Source organism: Monodon monoceros, unplaced genomic scaffold, assembly GCF_005190385.1.
Source record: "Monodon monoceros isolate NGI ecotype Baffin Bay Population unplaced genomic scaffold, NGI_Narwhal_1 Super_Scaffold_18, whole genome shotgun sequence".
Taxonomy (NCBI): domain Eukaryota; kingdom Metazoa; phylum Chordata; class Mammalia; order Artiodactyla; family Monodontidae; genus Monodon; species Monodon monoceros.
This window is the reverse complement of record NW_021703774.1, coordinates 128,611,544-128,627,785: the sequence shown is the minus strand read 5'-3', so window position 1 is coordinate 128,627,785 and position 16,242 is coordinate 128,611,544. Positions and strand designations below refer to the sequence as shown.

Here is a 16,242-nt window from a genome sequence, read left to right as displayed (position 1 = left end):
AACTTCCGGTTCCGCCTTCGCCTAGGCGAAGCTGGGAGTCTGGCGGCGTCGGGAGTGAGGCTCTTAAAGGGACCGTGCATCCGTTAGAGGCAGGTCATCCCTCTAGGCCTGCGGAATCACCTGGGAGAGCTTCGATTGGTCTTTGAGAATCAGAAGGAGGCAGCTCTCTTGGAGAATCAGCTGACCTCCGTCCACGGCTTCCTCGCAAGCTAATCCTGCTGTGGCTTTAACATCAGCAAAAGTGCCAGCGGCGCCCGGCAATTCGATAAACCCTTTATAAACATTATCTCTGTTAGTCTGGTAGGATTTGGGTTTACAGATAACGAACCAGACTCAAAGACGCTAAAGAACATGTTGGCCTTAGTTACTGAGTTGGAATAGAATTGATGTTGGCCCGATTTCAGAAACTGTGCTCTTACTATGATATGATGGCCTCCTTGTTGTCTTAGAGAAGAACTTTTTGGAAGGCTGGTACAAATTGATCTTGAGGACTGTATCACAAAAATAAGCATACACCTTTTTTCTTCTAATTTTTTTCTTTTAAAAAATTATATATATATTTTTTAATTTATTCATTTTTACACCTTTATTTTTAACAGTGAAAATTTAGGTGAAGGAAAGGGCCTAAAACAAGAGGAGACCAAAGACTTTACGACTAAACTAAGTGAAAGGTTGGAGGGTTTTTCCCTCCATCTCTTCTTTCTAAATTTCTATGTATTCTAAAGTAATGGGGGTATCTTTTATACGGAACAAAATGTGTACTATTTTTTAGTGAAATTTTAGTTGTTTTTCTCTAACGTAAAAATATTTGAGTTTGAGTGGTGCCTCTTCATCCACAGTAGGACTAATTTTCAACAACTGTGCTGTGCAGTGGTTCTCAAACTTTAGGGAGCATCAGTACCACCTGGAGTATTTGTTGAAACTCAGATGGTTGGGCCTCAGGTTCTGATTCTGAAGATCTAGGATAGGGCAGGATAATTTTCTTTTCTAATGAATTGCTAAGTGATGCTGATATTGCTGGTCCAGAGACCACACTTTGACAACCCTGAGATAATGTATTACAAGATGTATCGTTTTTGAATGAGAAGACATGAAACTATTTGCAATAATATCTTAGTATTGTAACTACATTTAAAATTTTTCTTAAACCAACTTTGCAGCATTAGTATGCTATTTTAAAATTAAAACATTTATGCTTAAAGACTTAAGTGATAAGAAATTTACTAGTTCAATTTTTAAACTTCCCATTTTAATTGGACTTGCACCTTCTCTCCTTTTTTCCCCTTTTTCCTCCCTCCCTTCCTCCCTCTCCCGCCCTCCTTTCCTTCCTTTTCTTTTCTCTCTCTTTCCCTCCTTCCCCTCCATGAAGATATTTATCAAGCATTTACTTTGTACCCAGCATAAGGTGAGACCCTACAGCCTCAAAAAATAAAGAGACAAGAACCCAGTAGTTAAACACTTTGTGTTTGCTGGGGGAAAAGACAAACTGTTAAAATACTGCTTGGTAATTGTCACAATAGAAGCATGTATTAGTTGCTGTAGTAGGACAAGGGTTTTGATAAGATTATCCCCCAAACAGTATTTGGAACACAATATTTTGTCACTGACATCAAAATAATTCAAAATCCAGGCCAAACTGGAGGAACAGAGTTGGTTCTTCATAGGATGCATGACCACCTAAAAATGTACAACCTAGAAAATTAACCATTAACTTTGAGTTTTAAAAATTACCAATAATATGTATAACATACAGCTCAACACCACCCCTCATCCTCATCCTGAGATGAAATTTAGGAAAGGGGTTGGGGCCAAGGATTAGGTCAAATCCAGGGATAAGGATTCGAATATCTGTTACACGTAGTATCTGGTGATAAAAGATAGTGACTTTGCATTTTGATTACCATTTTGGCACTTTCAAAAAGTTCTGGTTTGATTTTCAAAATACAATCTAAAGAAAATCAGAAGGTGAAAGGAAGCAACTTTCTAGTTTGAGTTTATTGAAATTATGACAAAATTAGGTATTTTCCTGCTGACTGCAGGAATATTGCTGATATTTGTGTCATTTTTCATATAGATTTTGAACAATTAACTATTTGAAAATGCTTGTGCTTTGCTGATTAATCGCACTACAAAATCTGTTTTTATGGTTCTACTGATTATCTTTGTTCTCTCCTACAATGTATAAACTGAAAAGAACAAGAGTCTTCCCGTGAAAGTAAAGAAATACAAAATATTTGACTCTTGAAGTGATTCAGGTTCACTTTCTCTTCTTACTGCCCCTTAATCTATTTTCTCATGGCTCAGTAAAATATATTACTTTATATCTTTGCAAGTATAGTCTCTGATAACAAGATACTACATTGTCTAATTTTAGTAAGAACGTTAAATCTCAATCTTAGGCATGTTTTCAATGCAAAGTTTCTTTGTCTCATAAAAATTCTATAGGATTCTATGGAAATTCTATAGAAAGTAAAGGATATGAGTAGCACAGCCCAATATGGAAATTGCTATGTAGAAACATTAGAAAGAGGTTTGCCAGTGAAGCCTGAAGCAAAGCTTCCTCTGGGATTCAAAGGCTCTGAACATTGGATCTTTTCATTCCTAAAATTCTAGTATACACCTAATTACATTAATAGATAGTTTTGTCCTGAGCAACCTGATCCCTGTTTCCATGATTAGAACAGAATCATTAAGAGATAAAAGATGGTTACTCTCCCCAAATTTCTTTTTTATTTGAGATGGGCATTTTTTTTCCTCTGGTGGTAAATTCATAGTATCAGGTCCTGGTAAATCTTTATTATAGTCTTCTGCACATTGGGAATTTTTCTACATCCATGCTGTCTCTCAGGTATTTCTGTGTCCTCTCTTTGGTGCACCAGTCTAACTGCCATCCAATTCAATTGACTCATCACTTAATAAGGCCTACTCTATGCCAAGTATATTTCATCGTGAATGTCAAATGTAGGATCTAAAACTGACTTTATCAGAGTCTTACTTCTCAAAAAAACAAAACAGAATTGGCTTTTCTAAGTTTCAACACCAACATCCATTTTATCAGTTTCAGAGCTTAGAATCATCTTCGCACTTCAGTTTTCTCCTTGTTCTTCTTTATCCCTTTTTCTAATCACTAAGCAACTGATATTTTTAAGTGCTCATTTTTAAAATCCTATATTTTCACCCTATTTCAGGTATATGACATTTCTAGTTACCTTGCTATAGCAACTTCTTACTTCCTCTTTCTGATTCTAGGCCTTCTCCCCAAGTTTGTCAATCTATTTTTCACACTGCTTCCAGATTAATCTTTCATTTAGGAAAACATAAAACCTATATCATATCCAAAATCTTATTCAAAATCCTATAAGCTCCTTGTATTTTACCCAAAGGAGTTGAAAATGTTTGTCCAGATAAAACCTGCACACATGGTCATAACAGCTTTATTCATAATTGACCAGACTGGGAAGCATAAGATGTCTTCTAGTAGGTGAACAGATAAGTAATCTGTGGTACATCCAGAAAATGGAATATTATTCAGTGCTAAAAGAATTGAGCTCTTAAACCGTGAGAAGACATGGCAGAAGCTTAAATGCATCTTACTAAAAAGCCAATCTCAAAAAGCTACATACTGTATGATTCCAACTATCTGACCTTCTGGAAAAGATGAAAATATGGAGTTAACAAAACATAAGTGGTTGCCAGGAGTTGGGGAGGGAGGGCAGCAGCAGGGGGATGCATAGGCAGAGCACAGAGGGTTTTTAGGGCAGTGAAAGTATTCTGCATGATACTATAATGGTGAATACATGTCATTATACATTTATCCAAACCCATAGAATGTACAACACCAAGAGTGAACCATAATGTAAACCATGGACTTTGGGTGATTATGTGTCAATATAGGTTCATTAGTTGTAAGACATGTACCACTCTGGTGGGGGCTGTTGGTAAAGAGGGGGGCTATGAATATGTGGGAGAAGGGGGTACATAGGAAACCTGTAACTTCTGTTCAATATAGACCCTAAAACTGCTCTAAAGAAATCAAGCATTTTAAAAAATAAATCATTAAATGTTTTTTAAAAAGCAAAAAATAAAAATCTTATTCAGAAATTTTCAGTGGCTCTTTAATTTCTTAGAGATAAAGGATAAAGTCTTATAACCTAAAGTTCTCCGTAGTATTTTCAGGTCCTCCACCATCTGCTCTGGCCTCACTTTATTTACGACTACTCTTGGCTTTCTCTTTGCTGTCACAAGTATCTGTCATGTTCATGCCCATCTATGTGCTGCTTCATTTATTCAGTACTTTCTATGTGCCAGGTGTATGTAATACATGTAATTTCTTCATTTAACCTTAAAAAGTACCATATGAAGTATTGTAAGTACTGGCACTGATATTTCACTAATGGGAGTTAGAAGGTTTAAATAACTTGTCAAAGTTGCATATTTTAAGAAATGGTGGAATTAGAATTCAAGCTCAGATCTTCTGACTTCAGAGATGTGTTCTTAAAAACTGTGTTCATCTTCATCATTCTGTGAATAAAATACTCTTGAGGGTTCTCAGAGGTTGAGAAAACAAAAAACCAAAAAAACTCTGTGCCAGAAAATGTTTACCACAGAGTATGTGCCTTAAAAAATGTACTGAATAAGTCAAACATTTTTTAAAATTCCAGGTAAGAGCCAGAGGAAAGCAGAAATTAAAATAACCATACTAAAATATGGAGAAAATGGGATTAAATGTGGTGGAGATGGATGTTTTCTGGGAATGATCATTGAGGCCCTGGGGGAAGGGTAGAGCTCATAGGACATTCCAAGCATGGAAAAGGGGATGAGTAACCAACGGAAAAGTCATGGTGTGGTCATTCCAAGGGCATAGAGTAGACCAGACCATTTGGCCAGCATCAGATCTTGGAGAGTGAAATGGAAGAGTAGGTTGAAGAGGCAGCAAGGAGAGAGTTTAGAGGGCCTTGGATACTAAGAAAAGGAGTTTGAACTTTGTTTCACAGTCAATTAAAAGTCACATTGTTCTTGTTGTTATTATTTTTACCCAAGCTACTTAGCCTGGGGGATCTTAGTTCCCCAACCAGGGATCAAACTAGGCCACTGCAGTGAAAGCGCCACTGGACCACCAGGGAATTCCCCAAAGTCACATTATTTTTTGAGAAAGGGGGAATATGTTCATGACCATCATCAAATGTTAGAGTAAGAAGAGACCTTACTCTATGTTTGCAAGGTGATGCTTTCAGATAATTGGTCTCCACCTGTATGCTGCCCCTCCCCCACCCCAATTTAGGAAGCATTTCCTTCTCCATTTTACCTTAAGCAAATCCCAAACACCTGTTAGACCTGTTTAAATCCTAAGAGATGCTTTCAGCAAGCGTAATAGATCTCTTTATTTTCTGAAAGTTCTGGCTTCATTATACATATTTGGTAATTTAAGTTGTTGTGTAAGTTTATTTCCTTCAATAGTTTGTTCATTCTTAAGAGGTAGAGTCCATGCTGAAATTTTGTATCCTGTGTATCCTTTTACCAGGCCTAACAAGTGATAATTCCTTAAAAACAAGCAAACAAAAAAACAACTAACGATAACACTAAGAGGTGTCAAGTGCATGATCTTACAACAGATGTCCTTACATTGCCCCTGTCTTGTACATACCATCTTCCTTGAGGACAGGTAACCCTCATGTTTAACATTTTACAAAGTCAATCACAGTGCTTAACAAATACTATATTTAATGAACACAAACCTGAAGATTGATTCTGTTTACCGTTAATGTGTGGACTGTATTAGACAAAATAAAACGCCTATCATCAAAATCCTAGTTAGTTACATTAGAGTCTAATAAAGCTGTTGTAGGTTCTACACAATCTTTCTCAAAGTCAAGTTATGATATCAAGAACAAAAATGTTAAAACATATAGGGAAGTCAACACTGGACTTATAGTCAGAAGATCCCATCTGGGTACCAAATTTTGGGCAAATTACTTAACCCTTAGGTGCGCAGTTTCTTCATTTTTTTCACAGGGCAAATGAGGTAATGTATATAAGCTAGCGCCCGGCATATCGCAGGCAAATACTGCTAGATTGGTTTCTTTCCTTTCCTCAACTAAATGAGCAAAAAATAACCCCCAGTTATACTTAGAATTTAATGTGGGGTCAGCGGATGAAGACGACACAAGGAGGGATGACAGAACGGGAAAGGTAAGGGACAAAGAGAGACCAAGCAGATTTGACGAAATCCTTTTATCAATATCCTCCTTCAACTTCCAAGATTTCAGGTCTCCTCTCAGCCCAGCCATCCTACACCTGTCCAGCCGGATCTCCCCACCACTTGGCTTTTCGTCTGCCTAATTGGCCGTCAGATCCCACCTTTTTCTGCCTCTTTAACCCTCCCTCGCCCAGTAGAACTTTACCTGCAGAAAGTGGAGAAGCCCACAGCCCCCGCGTCCCCCCCCGCCCCCCCCAGAGTCGGCCTCCCGCGGCCCCAGGCTCCCCCGCCCGCCCCTCCCGTGCCACCTCGGCGCCCCGCCCCGGCGGAGAGGGTAGGAGGGAGGGGAGGGCCTGCCAGGTGAGGCGCGGTCCTCCTGGGCCTCTCACTTCCGCCCAGGTGAGGGAGGGCTGACGCCGAGTCCGCCCGCCCGCTCCGGGCTCCCACCGGCGCCGCCGCCGGACCAGGTAAAGCAGGGGGCCGGGAGTGCGGGCGTGCGCTGCGCGGCGGGGGCCCCTCGCCCCGCGTCCAGAGCCTCCGCCGCTGCCCCGGCGCGCTCTCCGCCCGCCCTCCGGGAGGAGTGGGCACGGGAGACCCAGGACGCCGCCGGGCGCTCGGCCGGGCCCGCGGAGGGTGCGGGGTGCCGTTCGTCTGCTTCGGGCCCGGTGACCCCACCGTGGTCCCCGCCCCTCGGTGCAGGGCTTGCCGGAGGCCGCGGGCCACGGAGCCGCCCCTCTTCGGCAGGCCCTGGCGGCACTCAAATCTCGGCCCGGGTCTGTACCAGGAGTGGCCGGGATCAAACTTTGCACCCAAGTGGGTGCCTGTGCTTCGCCCCCAGAGCTGGGCGGAGTCTTTCCCCAACTGATGACGGTGAAAGGAGTGACCAGGTGGTGGCCTGTTCGGGGTCCCGGAGGAGGGGGTACTCAGATCCCAGCTGAGGGGCCACTTGGCCCCAACCCCACCTGAGAGCCTGGTGGTCACGTAGACGAGTTCCCAGGCCGCCGATCAGGCCTGGGCTCTGCTAGCCTCACTTTATAGATGGGGACGACCAGGCAGAGAGTGCTCTGGCTCCAGGCTTTGGGGAAATGGCTGGATTCCTGCTTTATGTCAAGCTCAGGAAAGCATTTTCAGATCCTTTCCCCCCACCCTCTCCAAAGCGCCTCAGCCCTCCTGGGACACCCTAGCAGGTCGAATTAATCTCCCCCTGGAGTGTTCTCTTGGCAGTTTGACATTATCTCCAGATGGCTCTTATCCCTTTGGATTCGAATTAGTTGTTTACTGGTTTGCGCGATTGAGAGGGTGGCCTTTAAGGACCTTATTTCCCTAGGCTGCTTCTCAACTGCATTGAGAGTCTGGCCATGGGTAGGTGTGCAATAAACAAGTGTTTCTTAAAAGAACGAAGAAGCCTTCTGGAGACTTAGAAGAAAAATCTGTTACGCCGAGTATGGTAATACTACTAGGCCGTCTAAGCTCTTATTGGTTGCAAGTTCATTTGCGCATAACTTTTTAAAAGTAAAGCTAGGGAGGAATGGAGGTAAAAACTCAAATTGGTTCATTTTGCAGCATCAGAAAAAGGTGAGGTCGGGGCTTTTAGCTAAAATGAGCTTGACGTTTCTAGGCCCCTAACAACCTTTATAAGGAGAGTTCAAAATTTAAAAGCATTAGAAAGTTAATAAATAACGGAGCTGGAAGGTACTTTACAGATATTATTTGTAAACTGAGTTAAGACATTTGCCCTTTGCTAATTGAGGTCCTATTAACGGTCACATAAGGTGAGCTTGGTATATCAATAATAGTTGTGTTTAAGGTTGAAGGTAAATTGTATTAATCCCTCATTTGTGTTTAAAGATGCTTTAATAAGTTCAAGTCATGTATTCATTTTTTTTATAACTATAAAACTAACATATTCATTGTAGAAAAATTGGAGAGAATTTCCAGAAAAGGAACTAAAAGCGCACCCAGACTCACCTACCACTGAAAATAATCACTAATAAAATTGTGGTATCTTGCCTTTCAGTTAGTATTCTTAAAAAGAAAAACCTGTATATTTTCCCATGATGAGTTCACTTTTAGAACCTTGTGATTGAGACAGAGGCTCAGCATTCAGTAATCCTTGTAATTGCATTTTTATTTAAAAGCACTTAATAATTATCCTTAAACTAAACAACCAAGCAGTCTGAATTTCCTTGCTTTGTTAAACTTTAACAAAAATACATTAGTTTGGGGAAACTAAAGTGGGGTTTAATTTGTTTACTTAAGATTTTGCTCACCTTGGTAGTAGAGTAAAATTTTGAGAAACAGGACTATTCCACCTTAATTTTTGGGATCGCTTGACCATTGCTCTGTTTTTTTCCCCATACTCTGATGTTTTTTAGTAGACTTGGATGCCTTTTATCAAAGTATTCATTCTAGGTTCTGGTGCAAATGGAGAGAGAAGATGGAAAGCCTGCTTATTTTTTGTATTTGTACAACTGTGTAGCCTGTGGAGTTTGGAGACATGGGATTAGGTCCACCTACTGTGTAACTCTTGGCAAGTCACTTGACTCTGCTTCTGTTTTCCCATTTGTAAATGATCTACCTCACTGAGTTTGGGGAAGTCAAAACGAAATAATGTTCAAGGATGAGTCTTGTAAACTGTAAGCCACTCTTTGCGTACTTTTTGCTCGTTCACTGAGATGTTTAATTCTGATAAAACTAAGGAGCTTTGCTGTTTTTATTGGGAAGAACTCAGATTTGGGAATGGTCTCATACTGATAGTTACTTTGATAAAAGGCATAGAGGCTGCATTAGCTGATAAATAGAAGTCTTTGCTAAAAACACTGTACAGGGCTCTTTCTGAAAAGGCCTAGGTTAAAACTGCACTGTCAACATGGTTAGCCAGTTGCCCCTGTGACTAGGCATTTGAAATAGGGCTAGTTGGGATTGAGATGTGCTGTAAATGTAAATACACATCAAATTTTGAAGATTTAGTTTAAAAACCTAAATACCTTGTTATTTTTTATATTACTTACATACTGAAATGATAGTTTATATAAGGATAATTAAAATATATTATTTAAATTAATTTTACTTGTTTCTTTTTACTTTTCATGTGGCTACTAGAAACATTTTAAATTACATATGTGGCTCACATTTTATTTCTATTGAATAGCACTGGGTTAGGATTCAGTGTATATTTATCCTTAAGAGGGTTTGGTTTACTGAAGCCCTTACATTTCTATTTATAAACCAATTGTTTTAAAACTCTCAGCTTTATGCCTCCCCACTCCCACCTCCCTTGTATTCATTGCACTGGTGAAATTTTTTGTTGTTCAGTCTTTTGAGAAGCAACCACTGTTGATTACAAAGGGAAAATCTCTGCTAAAATAATTATTAGCTCTTTTGAAGACCCCAAATGTCTTAAATAATTTTGATTGAAAAGAGTTATTAATGATAATAGTAGCTACCATTTATTGAATGTTCACTGTGTGCCAGGCTGCTTTATATCTTATTTAGTCCTTTCAACTGTAAATATTTAATATTTTTTATTAACTATTTTATAAATGAGGTAACTAAAATATAGGGAGATTTAAACAATTGACCGCAACAACACAGAGCTGGTCCCAGGAGTAGATTTCACAGCTTGTAAGCTATAGATTCTTCCATATTTCGAGAATTGGTTATTGAACCAACTGGAAAAATGTTGGTTATCAAAGTAGATATTTAGTTCTAATCCTGTTTTTGTGTTAGTGACCAATAGGAAATGCTCATCAACAGGAGATTAGCTGTGTATGTCATCATGACTAAATCTTAAAAATGTAAAGTTGAGTTAAAAAAAATTGCTGAAGGATAAATATACAGTATAATTACCATTTATATAGTTTAAAAACCTGCCAAACAATAATATTGTAAACAAAGATAGTGTGTTTTAAGAATTTCAGATTTGAATTCTGTCTGTATTGATTGCATGCATTTGTGAAGCTGCCTTGTGATTGAAGTTAGTAAAATCTCTGTGAAATGAGCATTCTCTAATGTTGATCTTACTCTTAAAAGAACAAAACCAAACTGGTCTTGTTCTTTGCTTTGATGCTGTGCCCACCGTGTCTGGTTGGTAGATAGCTTTGAAGCCCAGGTCTGCAGCCTTTCTGGGACTGTCCTGTTTTCATTTAGCTTTAGCCTTTAATTGATGGGCGTGACTTTGTTAATTGGGGCTGGGTAAGGCTTCTGCCTTGAGAAAGGCAGTCCCTCTCCGTATTATTTTCTGAAACTTGAAGCTCCAGGGCAGTGTGGTAGAAGAGGAAGATGAGTTAAGTAGATGTTGACAGTCAGGTTTACAAACATTCATTCCCTCTGTATTGAAAATTTGTAATATCTGACTCTCATTTTTAAAGTAGTTACCTGCTAAAAATGTCTTTAACCGTTTGCCGTCCCTCCCCCCAAGGTGAAATTAATTTCACTCAGTTGCACTGTCTTCCTGTCATTACCATTTTCAAAGTGCTTTTGTTTTTTTTGAAATTGTAAGAAGTTTAATGTATTTGTGAAATGGAGATTAGACATTTGTTAAGAAGATAAATGAGATATTATACAGAATGATCCTGCAATGCTCACAGTAGACACCAAAAAACTAGCTACTTGAATTAGTGACAGATAAAATGGATTCTGGGAAAAGACCAAGAGAAGGAAGAATGGTGAACATTAGTGGGAAGGGTGTCCAAAGCAGAGTTTGGCCTATTTTGCAATTTGTTAGGATTGTTTTGAATATCACAAGCATGCCAAAAGTGGCATGACTCTATTTCTGGAGAGAAGCTAAGGGCACACAGTCTGCAATGTGGGGAGAATTGAACAGAATATCTGAGGTGGAAACTGATCATTAGTGAGGAGTATGAATGCCTGGTTCTTTCAGTGAGTGACTGGCTACACATCAGAGATCCCTAAGTGTGAAAATTGCCCAGATTTGTATTTTTTGCTGATCATTGGAGAAAACTGCCACCAACAGGAAAACAAGAGCATATCATAAAACAGTTTAACTTTGTTCATACACCGTGGCCAAGTTACAGGCAGAAACTGATATGCATTGGTTAACTTTGAATAGTTCAATGAGAAAAATTAGTATTTAGCTAATTGGATTATTCTGATGAAGTGACTCAATTTTCAGTTCTGATTCTGAGTTTAACATGGTGTCTTTCAGCTTTGATGTCCTAAATGTCCAACATTAAGTGGACTTAAAAGTTGCCTATGGCTTAGGCACATGGCCCCAAAATATCAGGATGGCTTTGGAACTTATGTATATCTTTTTCCAAAATTCCAGGAGTACAGTGTTTTGGCAGCAGCCAAAAATATAGTATTCTTTACATCTAAGGGGTTTAGAAAAGGCCTTGCCATTTGATAGGGACACAAGGCCAGGACACCTGTCTTGACTATACATTAGGATGTCAGCAGATGTGTTTATGTGGAGTTTGAGTGAAGAGCCACCATTTACTCTCTGGCAAGGTGAGTTTGTGTTCCATTTAATCAGTACCTCATAAATGCTGAGCTTTGAGGACAAAGCCATAGTAAGTAAACACAATCTGAGCTTTGCACTCCAAAGGAAGCAAAAGAAATTTAAAGTTGGTCATGGACTTCAGTTTTTGAATAACTTCTGAAATCATGACTTCATCTACAGTTAATAGCACTTAGATTGTTCAGAGTCCCTAGTTCCCTTGAGCTCTGGGGAATTGCCCTTGAGGAGTTACATGTAGTCTAATTGTGATCTGCCCAATTCACACCTGCAGTTACAGGCTGACTACCTGTACTTCCCCAAACAGATTGCCAGTAATCTTTTCTCTCAATTTTTTAAGATAGAAGTATAAGATGTCTTGTTAAACCAAATTTTCAAGGTATAAGGTATCTTGTTCAGTTCAAGAAAGAAACATAAGATGTCTTAGGGAGTTACATTTTTGTGTGCTACTGGGAGTCTGAAGAGTGTGTTTCTCAGGGTCCTTAATTGGCCTACATTCTTGAACTGAGGAGGTTAATAAATCTTTTCAATAAGTTTCCTCCACCTAGAAATTTGAATTAAATTAAATTTCTAACTCTGCATCAGCTTTTCTCAAATATTGCATTAATTGGTGATGGCTGAGGGCATGGGTATTTTTTAAAAGCCGCAATATTATAATAATTTCCTTCAATCAAATACCACAGTGAACCAGACATGAAAAATTCATGGCACAAACTCTCTTGATCAATGATGGAGTGGAAGCTGTTAAACATAAAAAACTACTGGTTCTCTGGAGGCTGTGCAACTATGAGGACAGTGGCACACTGGCATTTTAATATCTAGGCTCTGACTGATTGTAGGTAGCCTATCTATGACAAGGTAGACTGAGCTTTACCATGTTTAAACAAACTTGAAATTCCTTGCTGTTAGTTTCTTAGCCAGGCCAAACAGGTCAAAATTGTTTGGTTGAAGATTTCCTATGACCATAAAATGAGTGAAACATAGGTTCCTTTTAGTGTACGTGTTACTTCCTGGATGTTCAGCTATAGAGTTAATTGCATTTCTTCTTCTGTCCTCATATACTCTGAAGGCCTTAGTGCCCTTCCCTAGATATTACCCAATGCCGTGAAATTGTAGTACTTTTCCAGGCCTGCTTTGTGGACATAGTTTAGCTTTTATTAAATATGAGTCATAGGGTTGGATGGCCAACCAGTTTCTAACCTTAACCCTTACTGAGAGACATCTACTACCATGGTTTCCAAAATGTGCAGGACAATCTACTGGGAGAGTAGGAGAATGACAATAAAATCTTGCTTTTTAGTTTTTACCTTACTCTCATGATGTTTCTATTTTATATATGTTTTAAAACACATATGACATATAAATATATTAATATGTTTATAGTTATAAAAAATAAGGTGAGTGGTCCACATACATTTTTACTGCTAGGAATGTGTGTTTAAAAATGTTTGAAGACCACTAATCTATCCTGTTACCAGAATCACCTTTTTATTTTTTTAATCAATTTGCATTTTCTTTTTTTAATAAGCAGATATCCATTTTAAATTATTATTTATTGATTTTTGTCTATGTTGGGTCTTTGTTTCTGTGTGAGGGCTTTCTCCAGTTGCGGCAAGCAGGGGCCACTCTTCCTCGCTGTGCGCGGGCCTCTCGTTGTGGAGCACAGGCTCCAGATGTGCAGGCTCAGTAGTTGTGGCTCACGGGCCTAGCTGCTCCGCGGCATGTGGGATCTTCCCAGACCAGGGCTCGAACCCGTGTCCCCTGCATCGGCAGGCAGATTCTCAACCACTGTGCCACCAGGGAAGCCCCACCTTTTTAAATAGAAATCTGGACTCAATACTTCCCTACTTAAAAGCCTTTGATTACTTTCTGCTGCTTACAGGATAAAGACCAGTCTACTTAGCGTTGTTGATAAGAACCCTCTCAAAATAGTCTATCTAAACCAGTGTTTCTCAAACTGTCGGTGGTAAAAGATTATGGTTCCCCTCCCTCAGTCTTTCAAGGACTGACGTTTTTATAAAATTATTAGAAAAATGAATTGCTGGAAAAATGAAATTACAAAAATAAGTGCAATGTAAGTTGTGTTTTGTATTCCTAAATTTAATAGATCTACTTGACTGCCGCATTCCACGATTTCTAAATGCTTATTCCCAGTTTTGGTACTTATCCCTTTGTGGATCAAGCATCAATCCAGTCTACATTTATAGTAACACTGGTCTAAATTACTTTTTTGCCCTTTCTGTTGCTTTTAGAGACCTTATAACAGTTCATTTAGAGCTAGTTACTAGTTTCACTGACAGTCGTGCACTTCTACACCTTTATGCAGCAGTTCTCCAATTGTGGTCTCTAGACTAGCTGCACCAGGATCACAGGGGAACTTTGTTAGAGGTGAGGTTCTCAGGGTTCACCTTAGAAGTACAGAATCAGAAACATTGGGAGTGGGCCCTGCAATTTGTGTTTTAGCAAGTCCTCAAGGTGATTCTGATGCACACTAAAATTTGAGAAGCACTAACTTAGGGCAGTCCTATATGTCATTCAAACTAGAACACTTTTGAGAGTGAAGTGGAGCACTATTAATAAGGATGCTGGGTAATCTGAGACTATTTTAGGCAAATGAGGACAAATGGTCACTCTGCTTTTACACTCCATTCTTTTTCTTTTACGAGAGAGGTCTCTACTGTGTTCTCATTCCAGCATTCCCAAACTTCCCCAGGCAGGGGAGTCACTCTGCTTTTATGATTTCTCTGAGCACATGGTACACACCTTTGCCGTTGTATGTATGTGCCTTACAATATAATTATCCTATTGTGTTGTCATTATCTTGCTGTATATCTGTCTTGCTCTCTCATTAGGCCATCTTAGCCATTATCTTTTTGTCCCTTTTACCTTTCAAGTTATAAACATAATACATGCCTTTTAAATAAAATTCAAACACTAGTATCTACAAAGTAAAAGTCTAATTTTTTATTTCCCCATCCCCATTTCTACTTCCTGTAAGTTAGCAGTATTATTAAATTGACTATCTTTCTAAATCTAGAAACGTATGCACACACAAATATGTATTTTTTTCCTTGCAAAAAGGGGCAAATAATGCATATATCCTGAAACTTACTGTCTTCCCTGTTTGGTTGTCTATATCAGATAATGTCCCTGTATTAACACAAAGGTTTGAATTGCCAAAGCATCCTCCTGTAAATGAGAGATCTTACCCAACACCAACCTTAGTCATGACTTGAATGTTACAGGCAGGAGGCTAACACAGGAGCTAGGCACCAACATTCCTTGCCGGAGGGGCCCCCAGCCAGTAGACACAGCTTCCAAAGAATGTCACTTTCTCATATAGGACATATCAGCATGCTTAAAATACCTACTTATATATAGACTGACGTTAAGTCACTTATAAACATATTCATAACAGACTTTTACTGTGATTTTTAGTGTGTTTACAGGAGCAAAATTCAACCCTGGGACACATTTTTGTTTGTTTATTTCGGGTTATCAGACAAGTTGTGGACAATATATACAGAAGCATTTTCTTAAAGGAAGCCTCTTCTGTTTGGGGAATCCCAAGGTTTGTACTCCATTAGTTACCCAAATAGAAAATGTCTTTGTGATTACCTCCCATGTTCCAGCCAGCCAAGCTCTATAAATCCATATGTTCTCAGATTATTTACAAAAGCAATTAAGATAGATCAGGTATTTCCTGACATTTTAAAATGAGGACTCTGTTATCTATTAAAAACCTTTAGCTTGTTTGCATGGAGGTCTGGTATCAAGCTGGGAATCCCCAGCTGAAGGATTGAGCCACAGGCTTGCTGTTAACCGTTTCCTACCCATTCCTGTTTCAGTACTTTCCGACCAACTTTATTATTTTAATGGCTGATTACGTTTGATAGTTGAATTTTTCCAGGAGTTTTGTTATTAAAAACAATGCAGTAAATATGCTTGTACACACATCTGTGTGCCTTTTTGCAAATACTTCTTTAGGAGAGACACTCAGAAGAGAGATTCTGGGTAGAAGAGAATATAAATTTAATATATTGATAGATATTGCTCAGTTGCTCTCCTAAAAGAATGTGCAAATTTATATTCCCACCTGTTTTTCTGTGACATCTGGAGTACAGTCTATTATTAGAAAAAAATGCCAATCTAACAATAAAAAATAGCACCTCATAGTTTTAGCTTACCTTCTTTGATTTAGAGAGGCTGATGTATTAATGATCACAAAACTGCTCTTGTCAGTCCTTTTAGTCTAGTGCTGCTACAGAAAAGGACATCGTGACTGCCCTTCCATTATTCACAGTTACCTGTCAATGGGTAGTTTTAAGGGTTTCACAGTTGAGATGCTGAGCACATCAGAAGTGTTTCTGTGATGCTCTATTCAGCAGTTCTTTTGGTAGTTCTCATGGAATCCCATGAATATTTTGATGGAATACATGAACCTTTTATCAACGCCAAAGGCATTCCTTACTGGTTTTTAATATGCTTTCTTACTTAATGACCTTGAATTAGAAGGTAAAGATTGTGTTTAGCAACTGTATCCAGAGATGATGTAAGTACATTTTGACTG

At 39.0% G+C, this 16,242-nt stretch overlaps 1 protein-coding gene across 5 annotated transcripts in view; it reads left to right on the top strand.

Moving 5' to 3' along the window:
- The first annotated feature begins 6,574 nt into the window (after positions 1-6,574).
- PATJ (PATJ crumbs cell polarity complex component) overlaps positions 6,575-16,242 on the top strand; it is a 353,415-nt gene continuing 343,747 nt past the window's right edge. For 2 of the 5 annotated variants that reach the window (XM_029230615.1, XM_029230612.1), the window contains exon 1: positions 6,575-6,663. The gene's annotated coding sequence lies outside the window, so the exon portion shown is untranslated. Of the gene's footprint in view, positions 6,664-15,107; positions 15,244-16,242 lie in introns of those variants that run through there. The other 3 variants (XM_029230614.1, XM_029230616.1, XM_029230613.1) reach the window with 2 other exon arrangements.